General features: G+C 39.7%; 1 protein-coding gene across 3 annotated transcripts in view; it reads right to left on the bottom strand.

The window, feature by feature from the left end:
• LOC137172686 (rho GTPase-activating protein 44-like) overlaps window positions 1-18,292 on the bottom strand; it is a 109,159-nt gene that overhangs the window by 62,364 nt on the left and 28,503 nt on the right. The window lies entirely within an intron of this gene.

Here is an 18,292-nt window from a genome sequence, read left to right as displayed (position 1 = left end):
TAAAAGTTAAAATAAACTATTATTGAACAGAAGATGAAAAATATTCTTTGGAGAAACTTCAGAAATGCTCCTTTAGCTGTCGAACCTCTGAGTGGGCGGTCCGGTGTATGAGTTTGATTGACAGTTGCAGGGACACTGAAACACAGTGTAAACACACTTGTGGGTCACTAGTGAAGGACAGACAACATTTTGTTAGCAGTGAAGAGAAGGAACCGCAACATTTAGCATCTGAACTGACATTTGCAGGCAGGTTTTTTAGCTGTTCAAGCTGCTGCAGTTAATTAGCGATCCATCTACAAACTGATGATAGCAGTGCACTTTTCTGGCTCGCTCAACAAGACGAGACATGAAGACATAAGCTAGGAAGCTAATAAGGGTCCACGGTTAGTCAGTGTCACTGTCATCCAGCAGCAGAACAGTGTTGTTTACTGCTTTATGCAAAATTAAATGATTTGATTGTATTTCTGCAAGGAAGCTCTGTCGTAGTAATCTGACAGGCAGGAGGAGCCGTTATGACACCAAAGAAATATAAAATAGTAATTTCTCCCTTTTGAGGTCTTATTCTTTAGAGCACAAGATATTTACAGAGGATTTACAGAGCAGATCAGCATGCCATTGCAGACAAAAACACGCAATTTAATTTGAAATTGGATTTTAAAGACAAACAGTCTAATCCATCTGATAAAAAAATATAACTCATTTGTGCATCCCTGCCGGGCAAATGACCAATCACAATCATTTCCAGAGTGGACTGATTCGTTTCATGGTGTCCTATAAAAAAAACAAAAAAAAAGCATCTTGTTTGAATTTGTGCGTCTGACAAAGGGAAGAGGAATTGTGAATTGTGCATCTGATGGTTTATATTACGACACCTAATGTTTGGCTTTAAATGCCAAATCTGTAACCGCTAAATAAATATTCCATCTGTGCCTGTTTGCTCCGTTCCAACACATGACAGTATTCGGCCTTGTGCTATTTACAGCGGACCACCTTGATTCTGATGTCAGGGAGGCGCTCACGCTGCATAGTAAACAGCCACAACACAACCGCCGTACAGATAACACAAAACAGCCCCGAGCTAAAGCTGCTCCAAAAAGCACAACCTATCAAAATGCCGCTCACAGCCAAAAGTTTCAGGTCCAGCTCTGCAGAGAGTTCGCTGTTTTTCTCAAGGAGCACTAAATCCCCCGGCTTTTCTCCTCTGAATACAATGAAATGGCCTGACTCATTCCAGATTCACCCAGAGCGCCTCGGCCCTGCTGCCCCTCGCTATTAACAAGGCGACAAAACAGAGCAAAGCCTGGAAAAATAAAAATCAACCGCAGGAGGTTTTTTTTACACTTCTTTAAAGCTTCCAAAGATTCACTTCTCACCTCCGGGGAAATAAAGATGTTGTTGCCTTAAAAATAACACTCAACACTTCTTTAAATGGCTGTTTGGAATATTTTTAACCAGATCCAGCTTTTAGGAAGCATTGAGACCTGATTTCAGGGTTTTTACACTTAAGTTTTGATTAAAATGTCTGATTTAAATGTTTCTTTAAAAACTGGGAACTGCTCAGGCAGCTCAGACTGAAACTTTAATGCTTTATGCTTTGATGGTATCAATATTTCAGTACAGCTAAAAATACAGCCGTCTCAACATATTGTAAGAGCGGGTGTGTGCACTGAAGTAGAGCTGCTACTAACGATTACTGTCATTAACGAACTATCTGACAGTTATCTTATCGATTCATTGATTTGTTTTGTCTATAAAATGTCAGACACCAAGTTGACACCTTCAACCTTCAACCAATAAAACTCAGAATATTCAATTTACAGTGATGTAAAAACTGCAGCAGATTGTCACACCGGAGAAACTGGAACAAGCAAATGTTTCTTGAAAAATACCTCAATGAATCGAGTTGCAGTAAAAATAGTATCTGTCGATCAACAAATCAATTCATCAGATTGTTTCAGCTTTACTTTGAAGTCTAAATATGTGCATTAAACTGGAGACTAGGGCTACAACTGATGGTTATTGTGATTATCGATTGATCAATTTACTGTTTTGTCAATAAAATGTCAGAAAATAGTGGAAAATATCTGTTGTGACGTCTTCAAATGTCTTCTTTTGTCCAACCAACAGCCCAAAATCCAAATATATTCACTTTACCATCATGTATGACACAGAAAAGATTCAAATTCTCACAATTGAGAAGTTGCAACCAGCAAATATTTGTCTTTTTTCCTTAAAAAAATGACTAATTGTTGCAACTCTATCAGATATATTACAAAGTAAATGATAATAATAATAATAAAACTTTATTTATAGCACATTTCATTACAAAAAGATGGAGTACAACGTGTTTCACAAAACAGAAATAGGAACATTAAAAGCATAAAAATGTATTTAAAAGGATTTAAAATGACAATTATTACTATCAGTGAGGTCATATACTATATATACTACATTAGAGCTGCAACGATTAGTCGATTGATTAGTCGATCAGCAGAAAAATGATCAGCAACTACTTTGACAATCAAATAAGCCTGGCAGCCTTCAATTCTATATTTACTACTAAAACACACACACACATGGACACACAGACACACATAGACACACAGATAAACATAGACACACAGACACACACACACACAATCATGATGCTCATGTGAGACTGCAGTAACCAGCGTTGCCTGTGTGGTCGCCGCTGCCGCCATGACTAAACTCTCTCTGTCTCAGGCTGTCGACTGTCTCCTTACACAACAACAGAGCAGGAGAACTCACACACACACACACACACACACACACACACACACACACACACACACACACACACACACACACACACACACACACACACAGATGAGCCTTCCTCGTGTCGACATCCGACCCTGTGGCTTTGTTTTCACGTCTTTACACAGCTGGTCTGAACAAGACTGATGGTGTTTCTTGACGCCAGAGACCCTGAAACATGTTGAAATGGACGTTCTGAGGACAACAACCCAAGATTCACTGACTGGACACCTGTGAGCTGCTGCTTTTCTCACAAATACACAAATCCCATTCATTTCTTCTTCTGCTGTTGTGTACTCACTAGAACAGGACGTTCCAAACAGCAGTGGGATTTATGTCACGGTTGTCTCTGCGGTTGAGAGCGCCAAACATCTACAGTATAATGTACCGCTTGTGCTTCTCTTCAGAACAGTGTTTTTGGCTTTTGACCCTTTAAAAAGAAGCAACATGAGTCCCGTCATTACACATTATGTCCTTAATGTGGACGTAAGTTCAGCAGTTCAACCGAAGAGGGATTTTTCCTTCTCAGACTTTAAACATGAAGAAATTACAGAGGTCTAGAGAGGTCAAAGCATCTCGTATTTACAAAGAAAAGCACACATTTAAGAAAAGTAAGACTGTGACACAGATTTTTAACATATTAACAATATGTGACTCCTCAGTTGGGTTGAATATTAAACCTTAATACCTTTTTGGTAGCAACTGAAATCTGCTCTTATCATATAAAGTATGAAAAACTGTCATATTAACAGTTGGCATTGACTGCTTGGTCAGATTCTGACTATTATTTGCTTATTTACTGGCAGAAAATGTTGAAATAAACACCAACAAGTTATAAGTTATGAGATATGAGAATTAGATGCTATAAGCCGTTTCTTCCTGTTTGATTATTTTCTGACAGTATTCTTCTAAGATCTAAATAATTACTTGTTATTTAATTGAGGGAAATTTCTTGTACAGCTGATTTAGTTTGTTTAACATTAAAAAACTGGGAAATCTAAGACTCAAACTAAGAACAAATTATATTGTTTAGTATCGTTATCTACCTCGTTATTTCATTTAACTCCATTATTCAGTTACTTGCTGTGTTAATGTCTGTTTAGGTGAATATATTTGTCTAGTTTTGACCCCGACCAATCAGTAGGCAGTGACCTGAAGCTACAGGAGCATAACTTTGTTCAATGATAATTGAACAAAAATCTGTCAAGTCAAGAAGTTTAATTTTTGTAACTTGCACTTGAAGATCTCCATTCTTATCCCACCTACAAGTCTCTGATTGGTTCAGTTTGTTTTTCCAACCAGCTGGTGTTTCATCCAAATGCAGCAACAAGTTTTAACTGGAATTTACAGTAAATCTGCAAAAGAAAACAGGAGTTAAAGCAGTTTATCATCCACCACCACTGTGATACAAATAGCAAACAGGTGGTGATACAACATTCTCCAGTCTGGTGCCGTTAAACTATTACAGAAGACAAGATGATGTCATTAAAACAGCAAATGATGTTTGTGGAAAATATGATGGAAGTATGATATTTCTGTTTGTTTTTGCATGTATTCATTTCATCACATCCAAACAGATCTTTGGAAAGCTCGAGGTTTGATGTTTAAGTCACGCGCTTCACGTACGTCATCATTTATTTCCTACATCTGTTTCCACTGATCTTTATCACATGTTTCTGTTCAACTTTACACCGATATTTCCTCCTCAGCCCAGCAGGAAAAAAAAAAAAGTCTATTTCAACTTTTTTTTCCAATTTTCATCAGATTTTAGATTTTTTTTTTTTTTAAAGCACAAATTATAAATGCACATAAAAACAAGTGGACACTTAATGAACACCAGATCTATTTGAATCGCTTAGAAAATCAAAGACGTGGGCAGTGATTTAAAGGCCTGGATTCTTCTACCTCTCACATTAATCTTGGGACAAATCGGTCCCTGTCACCGAGGTCGGGAACCACCGCAGTAAAGTACGACACAACTTGAAATTTAAAGATTCAGGAGACAGTGTTTGCATCAGTCGGCCAGCGCAGGTGAAACCTCGCCGGTCTGCTGTTAAACGTCGATATATATGTTAACAAATTCTGCAGGTGCTTTCCCAGAGAAAAAGAGAACATCTGGTGAAGTGGCTGTTCTTCATCAAGCTACAGACATGTTGTGTTTATCCTCCTCCTCCTCCTCCCCTCCCCACCCCGCTCTCACTCTCTCCTCAACAGGAGTTGGGTCGCAGCCAGCGATGGGGTGTACGAGGGTCTCACATATTTTGGCAGGCGGTCCGATGCTCTGACGCCGTGTGTTTTTCCTGCTCATTCACCCTCCCTCCCTCTTGTTTTTTATCTCCCTCCAGCTCCGTTTCTCCCTCTCCTCTCCTCTCCTCTCCTCTCCTCTCCTCCTCTCTCCTCTCTCCTCCTCCTTACATCTCCCTACATTTTTTTGCCGCTTCTGTCTAAGCCTCTCGTCACTCGCTGTCAACCTTCCCGCCTCAGTGAGGAAACACACAGCGTTCTGGCAGCCAAGCTAAGGACAGCTCATTGGACTCCTCTCTGCAGGAGTATTGGGACGGGGAAGGCTTCTCTCCTGCCAAGTTCTCATCATACTCAACAATTGCAGAGGATGACTAATAACTGAGAAGACGGGCTGAGGAGACAAACACCCAGAAAGTTAGAAAAATGCACAGAGGGTGAGAAATTTCTCTAAAAAAAAAACAAAACAAAAAAAAAAATTTATATTCACGTTGGCATCGCCGTAGCCGTGAAATAACTCAAGCAGGTGACAGGCGGGAGGAGACGATATGGAGCGAAGCCCAGGAGTTGTGACAGCATTGTCAAACTGACGCTGGGTTTCTAGTTTTAAATGTTTTGTTGTTCATGCCGCTGAAGGCTCACGATGACAGTGATCTGTGACGGCTGATGGAGTTGTGCAGACTCATCTCTCTTTCTTTCTCTCTCTTTCTGTTCTCTCACATCTTTAGACTTTCTCGTCTCTGGAAAGTGAGGTTAGGCTGTCGTCGTGGATACCGTTGACCTCGTTCACCTCCCCCCTTTTCAGTCGGGCTGTGCAGACAGTGCTTCGCCGCTCACATCACTGCTTTAGCCTCGGTGCCTTCTTGGGAAGTGACATTTCACCAGGGAATTCATTTCTGAGGGGTTCAGACGAACAAGCACACCCTGATCCAAGACGCCGCAGAGGCCCGTTTCACCGAATTTGCAACGGGGCGAGCTGTGATTTGCAACATGAGACCCTTTTCCTCTCGCTCGACTTGTTTCACTACTCAAAACAAACACAATACTTCTGACCTAAGCACCGGATTGCAGGAGTCTGGCAAGGTTATCGGAAAATTTGCGAACAACAATCATAAGTGAAATCGGTGTGTAAACAAATCTCGCAATTGCTTTTTGGAAACTGACCATCTCACATTTGAGTTGCTCAGAGGTTCAAATGGTTTTTTTAGGGGAAGACTGTTGAAAAAACAGATTCACTAAATGGTAGCAAATGTTATCAGCAGCTTACTAGTTGGAACAAACAACATCACAAAAACGAGCTACAGTTTATTGCAGCGATAGTGATTAAAACGATTAACTCAGTTATTATTTCATTATGTTTTGGTTACTAGTGGTGGCAGTGAGCACTGCAGCTGGCGAGGGAGGAGACGATCCTACGCCATCTTTGATCTACAACTAAATTTAACCTTCAAATTAAGGCTGGGCAATATAGATATATCAATATAATATATCGATATCGTGATACGAGACTGTATCGTAATATCGTGATATGACATAAGTGTTGTCTTTTCCTGGTTTTAAAGGCTGCATTACAGTAAAGTGATTATAAACACATTACTGATGATTATTGATCAAAAATGCAGAAAAAAAGCACCTGTAGTCAATCTATATCAAGGTATTTGGTCAAAAATATCATGATATTTTTTTACACACACTTCAGGTCTTCAGACACTTGTTGTATATACAGATTACATAAAATGGAGCTAAAAAATTAGCTTAAAAAAATATTGCTTGTAAACTTGTCAGAATTAAGTACAACTGTAAATTTTTTCTCATTTACTTGCTTTTTTCCAGGAAGTGTTTGTCCTCTGATCACTGTCGTACTCGTTAACAAATTTTACTTCTGATCCACAAAACAATAATCCTCATAATTGGTTGCTTCTTCATTTTCAGTTACTCTCATCAAAAACCTCTGATATCAAAGACAGTTGTGCTCTACAGTGTGTCTGACATGTTACTGTGACAGTTCACTAGCAAAAAGAAACCTTTTCATCTTTTTGTGTAACAAAAGTGACACAACATGAGGCCAAACAGGAAAACATCACTCTCTATTACCTGCTACCTGCACCATGAAAACAACAAAAACACCAGAATTCTTCATATTTTTGGAGAAAAACGTCACAGAAATTATGCATTTTCAACCATTTTAACATTTTGATGTTAGAAATTTGTTAAAATTGAACAGTTTGAGAAATAGAAGAGACTTCAGTGAATAAATTGTTGGAATATTATGACTTTATAACCACCTGACATGTTTTATTCCACCTTAAAAGTCTCTGAGAAAACCATCTGATGACACACAATTAGTCAAATATTCATAAATACAAATGATTAAAAGTTCACTCTGTAACTGTTTCTGTCTCTTGAACATATGTGACTGTCAGTTATGTTCAACTCGACATATGTACACATGAATAATGAAGTGACACACATGGATCCGCACACACACACACACAAAACAAACAAACGTCACGTGTCTCCCACAGCGGGGAGGAGACAGCAGGCGTGAATCCAGGCATTACTGCAACACTGATGTCACTTTTCACTGTCAGATCCAATTAAATAGTCCAACAGCTGTTTCCAGCTCAGACAGACAGTCAGACTGATGTGAGGAGCGCTGAAGTCCAGATCTCTGGGAAGGTTACTGACAAAAATCTCTGACCTCAAGAGGACGTGGAGAGACATTTAATGAGCCACAAACAGGAGAAAAACTCTTATTCATGAGCTTCTCCTCAACTTTTCTCTCTAAAAGACACAATGATGAAGTATAATTCTGGTTTATTCTTTCACAGTTTCATTCAATAAGTCAATAATTTAGGCAGATTATCTAAACCGGTTTATTTAGAGGTAAAACTGACAGTTAGAGCTGTTTTAAGTGCAGCAGGTGGAACCATGAAATGACAGTTTGGGAAAAAATGTTACTGTTCACTTCTGTTTTCTCTTCCAAATACGTTTGACTAATCGTCTGATCATCTGACCTCTTCTTTACCCGTAATATTTCTTTCTTTAGTGATGTCACCGTGTTTCCGAGATCTCAGGAAGTAACTTGTCGAGTACAATGTTGTTTCTACTGATCGGAATGATAATCGAAACACTTAAGGTAATAAAACAGAAGTGAGAGATGCTGGTTACAGGAACTGAAGCTGAGATTTTTCAGTCTTTTTAGTCCTCAGATGCTCCACTGACGTTGTTAACGTCTGACCTCAAACACTCTTGATGAAGCACTTGTCTGTTAATAATCATAACTCTGTCACCTTTAACGCAAAGTAAGGAAATAACAGTGTATCGATGGCTGAAAAATGCACTTTTTTGAGAAAACTAAAAAAAAACTTTTTGTTTTCTTGCAGAATGCTATTTGTTTTTAATGTACCCAATATATAATACAATGTGTTTGGACTATATTACTATATTATGTGTTAACAATACCATAATAACCCTACAAACATGTAAACAATAACACATAATATAGTAATATAGTCCAAAAACAGCATGTTATGTATTGGGTATCCTTAACAAATAGCATGCAAGAATGAACAAGTTTTCATTAAAAAGTGCATTTTTCAGATAGAAGATTTGTATGTTTCAATAAAACCTAAATGAATGACAGGTATGTGAACACCAACTCTACAGGTCTCAATAATAAGTTGAGTGACTATGACTTTTCCTGACGTGTCGACAACCTTGAATATTTATGTCAATTAACAGTAAGGCTGCAACTAACGATTATTTTCATTATCGATTAATGTCCTGATATTTACTTGATTAATTGTTTAGTCTATAAAATGTTCCTCTGAGTACAAACTCTTTAAATGTCTTGTTTAAAGATATACAGATATACAAAAATCCAAAGATATACAATTTACAATAATATAAAACAGAGAAAAGCAGCAAATTCTCACCTTTGTGAAACTGGAACCGACTAATTTTGGGCATTTTTACTTGAAAAATAACAACAATTAATCAATAATCAAAATAGTTACTGATATACTGTATAAAAGTCACACTTTAACAATAGAGATGAGTAGTTTTCACTTCTCATTTGCTTCTATAGAAAGTTAATGAAGTGAGTTGCAATTTGCTTGTGACGCCACTTACACTTCACTTGAATTAAACTTATATTTCAAAATATCCATTAAAAAAATGTGTCTTCAGAGGCAAAAACCACACGTTTCAGCTTCAAACTGAGCTTTGAAATCCTCCTCCTCTACGTATGATGATGCTCTTCTCGCCACAAGGAAACAACAAGTCTCATTTACTGTAAAAACCTCAGAGTCATGTGTCGCCTACAGTACTGAGACACACAGGAGGCAGTGAGACTCCGGGAGAGTTTCACGCATTCCAGCACTCTGAGAAAAAAACACAGTAATTCAGAGCGAGCGTCATTTCTACGAGTGATGACGCCACGATCTGGTGTCTGAAAATCATCATATTATAAAACTACCACAGCACCCACCAACTTTTTATTTTTACATCACTGGTTAATCAAACGCGTACATCTGTTTTGTATTCTCGTTAGGCTGGTGTGGTTTTGCTGTACATGACTTGCTGTCAACAGACTTTAAAATATGATTTGATTTGTAACAGGCATTAAGTGATATTTGTCCTGGTAGAGCACTGATTACACGGAGGGGGTAACATAATGTGCTTCACAGCCAAAAGTATGTGGACGCCTGCGCATTATACCCACATATGATTGTTGGACGTCTCATTCCAAAACCATTAATCTGCTGCTATAACTCTTCTGGTTTCAAGCTTTCCACAAGATTTTAGAACCTGGCTGCCGGGATTTGTTCCCATTCAGCCACAAGAGCATCAGTGGAAAGTAAAACCACTAATCCCAACGGGTCCCAAACTGGGAAAACCATTTCTTTATGGACCAGGGTTTGTGCACAGGGGTATTGTCATGTTGAAACAGGAAAGAGTCTTTCTCCAACGTGTTGACACAAAGTTGAAAGCACATTATGGTCTGAACTGCTGTTATATGTTGTACTGAAGCATTAATTTGAACCAACCAAACCACAAGAAACAGCCTCAGACCAATGAAAGTATCTGGAAAAGCAGCGTCCACGTGCTTTTGGTCATGTAGTGGGAAGATGCTAGTTTTTAATAGTCATATGGTAATATTAATATGCTCTGGTGCTCCTTAATCTTTCAAACTGTGATCAATGTAGAAATGATATATTAAGTTACAGTTGAAAACAAAAGTTCTCTTGATGGAAAATGAAAAACTGAGGAGAACACAACACCCACTATGACGTATCATGCACATTTACAGGTGTATATTTATATTCTGGAGCTCTACTGGAAAGTTTTTGCATGATTTACAGATCAAAAACCTCCTTACTTATCTTATACTGACTCTTTATGCTCCTCGGTTCAGCCTCTGTCTGAAACAGGCTGTTTTATCTCCTGTCTCTTTAAGGCCCCCCTCCTGATGAGCCAACAAACAGTCGTCACATTTAGCTTATTTTTATTGTTCTTTACTTGAAACGGAAACTTTTCAAATACATCCGTACGTGTTCGTGCCTGAATCCGATCTGAAATATATGGTTGAAACCCTGGTTTTTGACTTGCAGGGAGCATTTTCGCTGCTTACTTTCACCTCAAGATTTGAAACTTGAAGTGGAATATGAGGAATATATTAACAATAAACATTATAACAGCCTAAAAATAGCTGCAAATCACAAAAAGCATGTTAAGTCTCATTTAAAGAAGCCATAAAATTGACTGAGAGCATTTCCACTGTAACCTACATATTCTCCATCCTCCTCTGTAAACGATCGCGGGCCTGGTAACCAACAAAAATAGATCTGAAGACACACACACACAAAAACATAACGACACACATAAAAAATAAGAACAGGCTTTGATACACAGCGCTACACACACCCTGCACCTCCCATCTGATGGCGCAGACATATGTACTGTATAAAGTATGTTTAGCATACTCTGATGTGTCCTCGTGTGCATCTGGTTAATGGCTGCCTTGGGAAATCCTCCACTCTCATACAGCACTGAGTCTCTGTCAACAGCAGCAGCAGCTACACACACACACACACACACACACACACACAAATACACGCGTGTAGAATATATACACACACACACACACAGGCGTACACCGTCACACCCAGTCACAAACACACACCGCTTGGATCTAATTTTAGGCGACTCAAAAGATTTACGAGACTCCTCGAGGGACCGAGCAGCAGTACGGCCGGTTCGTATGATTATGATATAGCGCAGTATCAGTACGTGCGTGTGATGACTTTGCCAATGCTGCGGGATGTTTAAAGAGGCCTCGTTCAAGGCAGTTTTCTCCACTAGCTCGTTATGTCATGTTTATTCTTATCTTACTGTACTATCTTATAATCCTTAAAGCCGCTATGATCAATATTTTAAATGAAGAATCGATGAAATGTGTACATGAGAGGTGCTCTGCTGCTCTACTTAGCTCTTCAAAGCATTTCAGCATCTTTCAGTCTTTTAAAGCATACTCTACTACAGATATTGACACAGGAGCAGGTTCATTATTTTCCATTTACTGCAGAGAGAACAACAACAGCAACGGAAACATGAGCTCGGAGTAACTGAATCGGTTTATCAGGTGAAACAAGCGTTCATCAGTTGCTTTAAGAGGCACATAATGAGAGTCGTTACATGTTGTGGTATGTCGTGACTTCACCGTGGCTTCTATTAACTACATGTTTATCAGAAAAGTGACAGGCGAGAGCGACACACTCGTAAACGTGCGAGATGACTACCAGGCAACATTCCTGCTGGGGGAATGTGGTTTTACACCCTGTGCTGATGGAGAGGACGAACAGATAACATAGCGAGGCGTCGAAGTGTATGACAGCTAAGATGAATATGTGTGTGTGTGTATATTCTGTGTGTGTGTGTGGGCGCCCTTAGCGTTATCCTGTCATACATTGATTTAGTTTAACACCCACGGCGCACATGAAACAGCAGGTGGAACTCTTGTCTCACGTCCTCGTCCAGTGACACAGGTAGAAACTCCTGATGTCACATCGCTGTTAGCCGCTGTTCCTCTTACTGTTGTGACTCAGTTTAATCTCTCATTGAGGATTTTCTTTCATCTGTCTCTCTGAGAAAGTGAGACGTGCTCCTGGGCTTAACTTTCCATTTTCTGACATAAATAGAAGTACAGTAAGTATCTACTACAGAACTTAACTGCTATAAAGGATTTGAGTCCTTTGTGATTTTAATTTTTAGCCACCGAAGCAGCATATGGAAGCTAATATCTCATCAGCCTCAGCTGTACTTGTGTTTGTTTGGTTAAACAATATTAAACTACATACCTGCTAAACCTAAGCATATTAATTAGCATGTTAGCATGCGGACAGACAAGTACAGCCTCACAGAGCCACTAACATGTCTATAGATTCTTGTGATAGTAAAAATGAATGGAATGAGTGTGTGTGATGTGAAAGGTTTTGCTTTTTAACCCACAGAGAATTATCATCAAACTCTGCAGCTTTACGGAGTCTTTTAGCCCTCTTAAGAACATTGTTTTGGTTGTTTTTGGTGTTTACGGTCAGACAGTCAAAGTTAGCGACTACCTGGTGAAGAATTTAGCAGTTAAGAGAGCCAGATATTTCTCCAGGATTTGGCAGAGAACACCAGAGCTAAACGGAGAGTGAATACTGGACTTACATTTATCAGATGGACAGAGATATGACTCCAGATGAATGATAATGTGGCTCCATGTCTGATGGATTTATAAATAGGCGACTATTTGGTAACACATTTGCTCTACTGCCCCCATATAACAAATAAAGTTACCCAAAACTCAATTAATACAGCCTTAAGATTTTAATTAAGTTTTGCTGAACAACAACACAAGTGGTAACTACAGATTAAAGCTAAATGCTAAAATGTAGTGTAGCACAAGTATAGAAGAGTCATAAGTCACTGACTCACAACAATATCTGTCTAATATTTGCTAACATGAGCTAACATTAGCCGTAGATACTGGTCACATGTCTCCACTTCCTGCCGCTATGCAAAAATGAAGCCAAAACATCTCCTTTCCGGGAGCTGCCATCTTGCTTGTGTGATGTCATTTGGAGCCAAAGTCTGCGCAGTGGAGTCAGGCAGCGAGATGATGCCCTCTCAGCCGCCCTGCCGCCTGACGGAGGTCTGAGAGCAGCTGTCACCGCTGTCAATCATAACATCAGATCCCCTTTTTATATTGTCAAATAACTAATTAAAAACAAAGTTATAAGACAAAATGAGCACTTGGAGCACTGGCTCATGTCTCATCCACTAACATGAGAGGGGCGACATTTATGACCTGTACTGCTGCCAACCACCTTTAGGAAGCTGTCATGTCGTCCATCTTTATATACAGTCGATGGTCATACCAGACCAATGTGCTGCACTGAACAAGGATGCATTTTATTGCTTTTGAATTCATCCTTTTATTTGTTATATAATAAATGTGCTTTTCTTTCAAAAGTTAGTCTCACTTCAAACGTTAGCGTTCATTGATGATGTTTTACCTGCAACAGTCTTGAGCTTGTCTGAAATAATGTTAATTAAATTCCACTAAAAACCGAAATATCAAACAATCAACAATACTAGAACATATTAGAACAGTAGCACCTCTCCCTAATCAAATGAAGTAAATCACACAACGTACTGTTGAGTGAGGTTATACTGTAGGGCTGGATTTTTTGCAATTTGCATTATTATCATTTTTAATTTATTACCTTTGGCACAGAAACTGGACATTCCGGTTTTGGCTCTTCATAACACACCACCCACTGGGCTAGGCTAAGATGTAAAGATAAACCAGATGTTATCTAAGTCATGTCACACGCAGCACACAACTCCTAAGCTTAACGCGTGTACAGAATATTAAGCGAAGCGCTCTCACGTTGAACCGCAAAGGCCGAGTGTATTTCAAAGCATTTTCTGTCCCTTCATCTCCACCTCATCACCTCATGAAGTAGATTTCATGGGTTCGGTCCTTCAGGGATCATGAGTTTCACGTGGATTCGTCTTCATGAAAAGAGGTGTGACTAAAACATTTTGTGTTCTCAGCATGCAGCACTAACGAATGAGGTAACTGTGTCTTCATGTTTTTTTCACACACTGCCTCTTTTTCTTACACTAGAACACACACATACGAGCACAGCGTGTCTTTCCTTTTCATTTTTTGTTCACTTATCCCCTCTCTCTCTCTCTCTCTCTCTCTCTCTCTCTCTCTCTGCATTTTACTGACACAAGCACTCACTCATTTTTCTTTCATTTTAAGAAACCCCACAACGCCTGATGAAATAAAACAAAGGAGAATTTGTTGCAGATGAAGCAACACCTTGCCTGAGGCTCTTCTGAACTCCTCTGGGTTTCCTTGGACCTGTTACTGTGAGCTCCACAGACACACAGCCCTAATAAAGCATAACCATTAAAACCAGGGAGATATTTATGGCGTTCCCCGCAAGGCCTCGCTTTCTCGTTGCGACCCACATTCCACATTCTGTAACGGTGAAATATTCATCGCTGTTGTCGCTGCTGATCAGGAGAGGAGCCTCAAACAACAAGCGTATGTTGTGTTTGGCAATGATGCATCAGGCGACACTGTATCTGAATATTTTAGCAGACAGACAACAACGTGTCTGTTATGCTCCTCTGGATCTCCCTTCACCCATACTCAATTTTCAGCTTTCAGATTGGCGCTGAACATGCATGTTTTACGCTGATACACATCTAATCATGAGCCAGAAAAGGTCAGTGATGCAGAAAGAAGAAGAAACAAGAGGATGGAGGACAGAAGGAGGTGAAAAAAAGGGAAGGAGAGAAAAGGTGAGAAAAATTCAACCAAACATAATCCTTCGGTCGCTACGCTTCATCTACTGTGCCGGGCACGTTCTGTGTTTTCAAAATGTCAGCTGTGATTTCATCAGGCATCGAAAGGCTCTCCGACTGGGCACCAGATGCCTTTAGAGGAGAAGCCCTCAGGCATTACACAGCATACCCTGGTCCCTCATCTGTCTACAAACACACACACACACACACACTCACACACACACACTCACACATTGGCTTTGTGCAGCACTGGAACAACATGAGACGAAGCCAGAGGTGAGGCTACATAGGCAGCCAACTCTCACTCCCAGCTCGTCACGTACCGAAGCTTGGTCAGGACCCCTTGGCGTCACTTTTTAACAAGCTGGGCAGCCCTTCACCATCATTTTTCAGCATGCAGGGTAGTCCGACAGACTTCTATAGAGCTCCCACAATGTCTGAAATAGGCGCCATGAGACTGATGACGTCTATATAAAGTGACAAATTTCCATATTCGGAGGTGGCGGGTTGGTTGGATGGTTAGATAAACAGATGGCAGGAGACTACTGTTCGCTTCCCGTTTCCGACTGCAGTTTTTAATCACAAGTGGGGACAGTTTTTAAAGGTGCAGTGTGTAGAATTTAGTGGCAGCTAGCGGAACAAACTTGGCATATAATATTCATAAGTATGTTTTAATTAGTGTATAATCACCTGAAAACAAGAATCATTGTGTTTTCGTTACCTTAGAATGAGCCCTTTATATCTACAGAGGGAGTGGGTCCTCTTCCACGGAGGCCGCCATGTTGCATCGCCATGTTTCTACAGTAGCTCAGAACAGACAAACCAAACACTGACTCTAGAAAGGGCCTTTTGCGTTTTTTGCGAGACTCACGGCCACACTTGGAAGAGGAGGGGGAGGGGAGGGATATTCAGTTTGTCGCAATCAGTAACCTCACCACTAGATGCCACTAAATCCTACACACTGATCCTTTAACCACGAGTCGGGACAGTTTTAAACCAAACCGTGATCTTTCTCTAACTCTAACCAAGTGTTTTTTTGTGTTTAACCATAAAACACAGTTATATTTAAGAGTGACTGCTGTGATACTGCATGTTGAAAAATGCCGCTAAAGGGGTACCAAGTGCGTTAAAAAGTAGACACCAATGGTTCCTGACTAAGCTTCTGTATGTGATGAGTTAGGAGTGAAAACATGGTGACACAGGAACTGTTACTGTTCTGCAGATCGGCACAAATGCAAAGCTGATGGAGAGAGAGAGAAATGGAGAGAGACTGTATTACAGTCTTAGGAGGAAAACTTTGAAGACTAACACACCATAGCAAGTCTGTTTCACCACCTGCACTGGGAAGAGCCCCTGCTATGTTATTATGGAGCATATGCTGCTCTACTCAGCTGAAAGTCATTCAGGGAGCTTCGCTACAGGGGGATTTGAAAACAAGTGTTTCCAAGCCATCCATCTTCATAAAACAGTGGCACCTTATTACTAAAAATGTGACTGAATGTGGCAGTTTTTAAAGGGAAATTCCAGTATTTTTTCCTCATAACTGTGGCCATTCTGACCATAAGTCATGCTAAATGCTCTGTAAACCTCTGTATTGTTAATGCACTAATCCCAAATCCTGTTATGCTTCTCTATAGATACCTGATACTTTCTGATATATGATGTTATATTTGTGTCTTAACTACAACGAGCACTGTGCTTTACTGTCTTGTCTTTGACTGATGTTCAATTATAGCGTCTTTTTACAAGAATATTAACGTTAAATACAAATATTATTCAGAAACGTTGTCAGTACATTTTTTTAGCCCTGAATCATGTTCACAGGTATTCTCTTCAGCCCCAACAACCTCCATCATGGGAGACTCAAGATGGCCGACTGCAACCTGCGAGGAGGATCACGTAACTGACACGGGTAGCCAAGCTAGCACTTCAGCTAGTGAGCTAATCTACTATCAACCATCTAGTTCAGCAGTCATGGATGAACTAGTCAATGTGTTATTTATAGACTGATTTGATGAGTTTTTAAATAAAACATATCACGGACACATTATAGTAGGAAATTACTGTTAGAAATTAAATTTGTTGTGTTTTTTCTACGTTGGCATTGAAGTGTGTCCTCTTTGAGATCTGATATTTTGCTGAACAGACTTTCTGTTCAGATCTAATTTTCTTAAATTTGACGTAATACATAAACTGGAGTAATACTGAAGGGATCCTTAAATGTGCTTATTTTGGAGAGAAGATAGCTGCCACAAATGTTTAGTTAGTTTCTCGTCACATCAACGTCTGTAAATGTTTTGCATTGTTCCAAGCACAATTGGTGAGTGCAAAGTTAACAGGATGCATAGTCAGAACGGTTAAAATTATAAGAATAAGACCTACAGGGTTGAAAAATAATTGACCTTGATATCTTTTTGGAGATATTGAACGTTACGCAATAGCTAGTTTATCTAAAATGAATATCTGGTGCTTCTAACTGCCTAACTGACTTCCGTCTGCGAGAGTTCCCACACTGTAGTGAAGCCTACATGTGCAAGAAAGCGTGTCACAACAAAAGCACACTGCAAGCTGAGGTCTTCTCTGCGCTTTTATCAAAAGGATTCCTGATCTCGGACAGTATGTTGATGATTGTGAGCATGAAAAATTAGCTATGAAAGCCAGATGAAAGAGAAATGTTCCTCTAATCTGCCAGAACATCAAGCAATGCTTTCTGAAATATGCTTCTCTGAAACCGGCCGGCTCACAGGGTGTTTGATATTTTTCACACGAACAGATAGATAGTAGCGCTGCTAACATTCCCCAAACTGAAAATATCCTCATATCTGACTGTAACCTGCCACTGAACTGTCAGTGTTCAGTTGCATGTAACTGTACCTCTAGGTAGTACTCTTGTTTACCTACATATGTATTGTTAACACCAGTTTAATATTCTCAGTCATGTGTGAGAGTGTGAGTGAAATGCACTGATTTTATCTAATTTTAGCTTTAAAATGTGAATGTGCGGTAACCTTTCTTGTTCAGAGTTACGGAACTAATTGCTATTTACAGTGTTACATAAATGACATTTTCTATTATCTGTGTTCATCACAGCCTCAGTGAGCAGCATGGGATGTCGCAGCTCTAAACACGCAGCAGGAATCCATCCTGAGATGTTAAATCAAGACGAAAGGAGACGGACTTGACGGAGAGGGAAGCCTGGCTGTGATTCATCACCTGCATCATGTAGCTCCAGGCTGCCTGGACACTGACACTGTCTGGTGAGAATGACCCAGAGGCTTAAAGATGCAGTTCAGGCATTATTTTAAGTTTGTTTACATGCTTATACATTCTAAAAGAGCTCAATAACCACTTATCATCACCTTTCAAGTTGATATGTTGAACTTGTTAGCAAACAGTTGAT

This window comes from Thunnus thynnus, chromosome 20, assembly GCF_963924715.1.
Source record: "Thunnus thynnus chromosome 20, fThuThy2.1, whole genome shotgun sequence".
Taxonomy (NCBI): Eukaryota; Metazoa; Chordata; class Actinopteri; order Scombriformes; family Scombridae; genus Thunnus; species Thunnus thynnus.
This window is presented reverse-complemented; position numbering and strand designations above follow the sequence as displayed.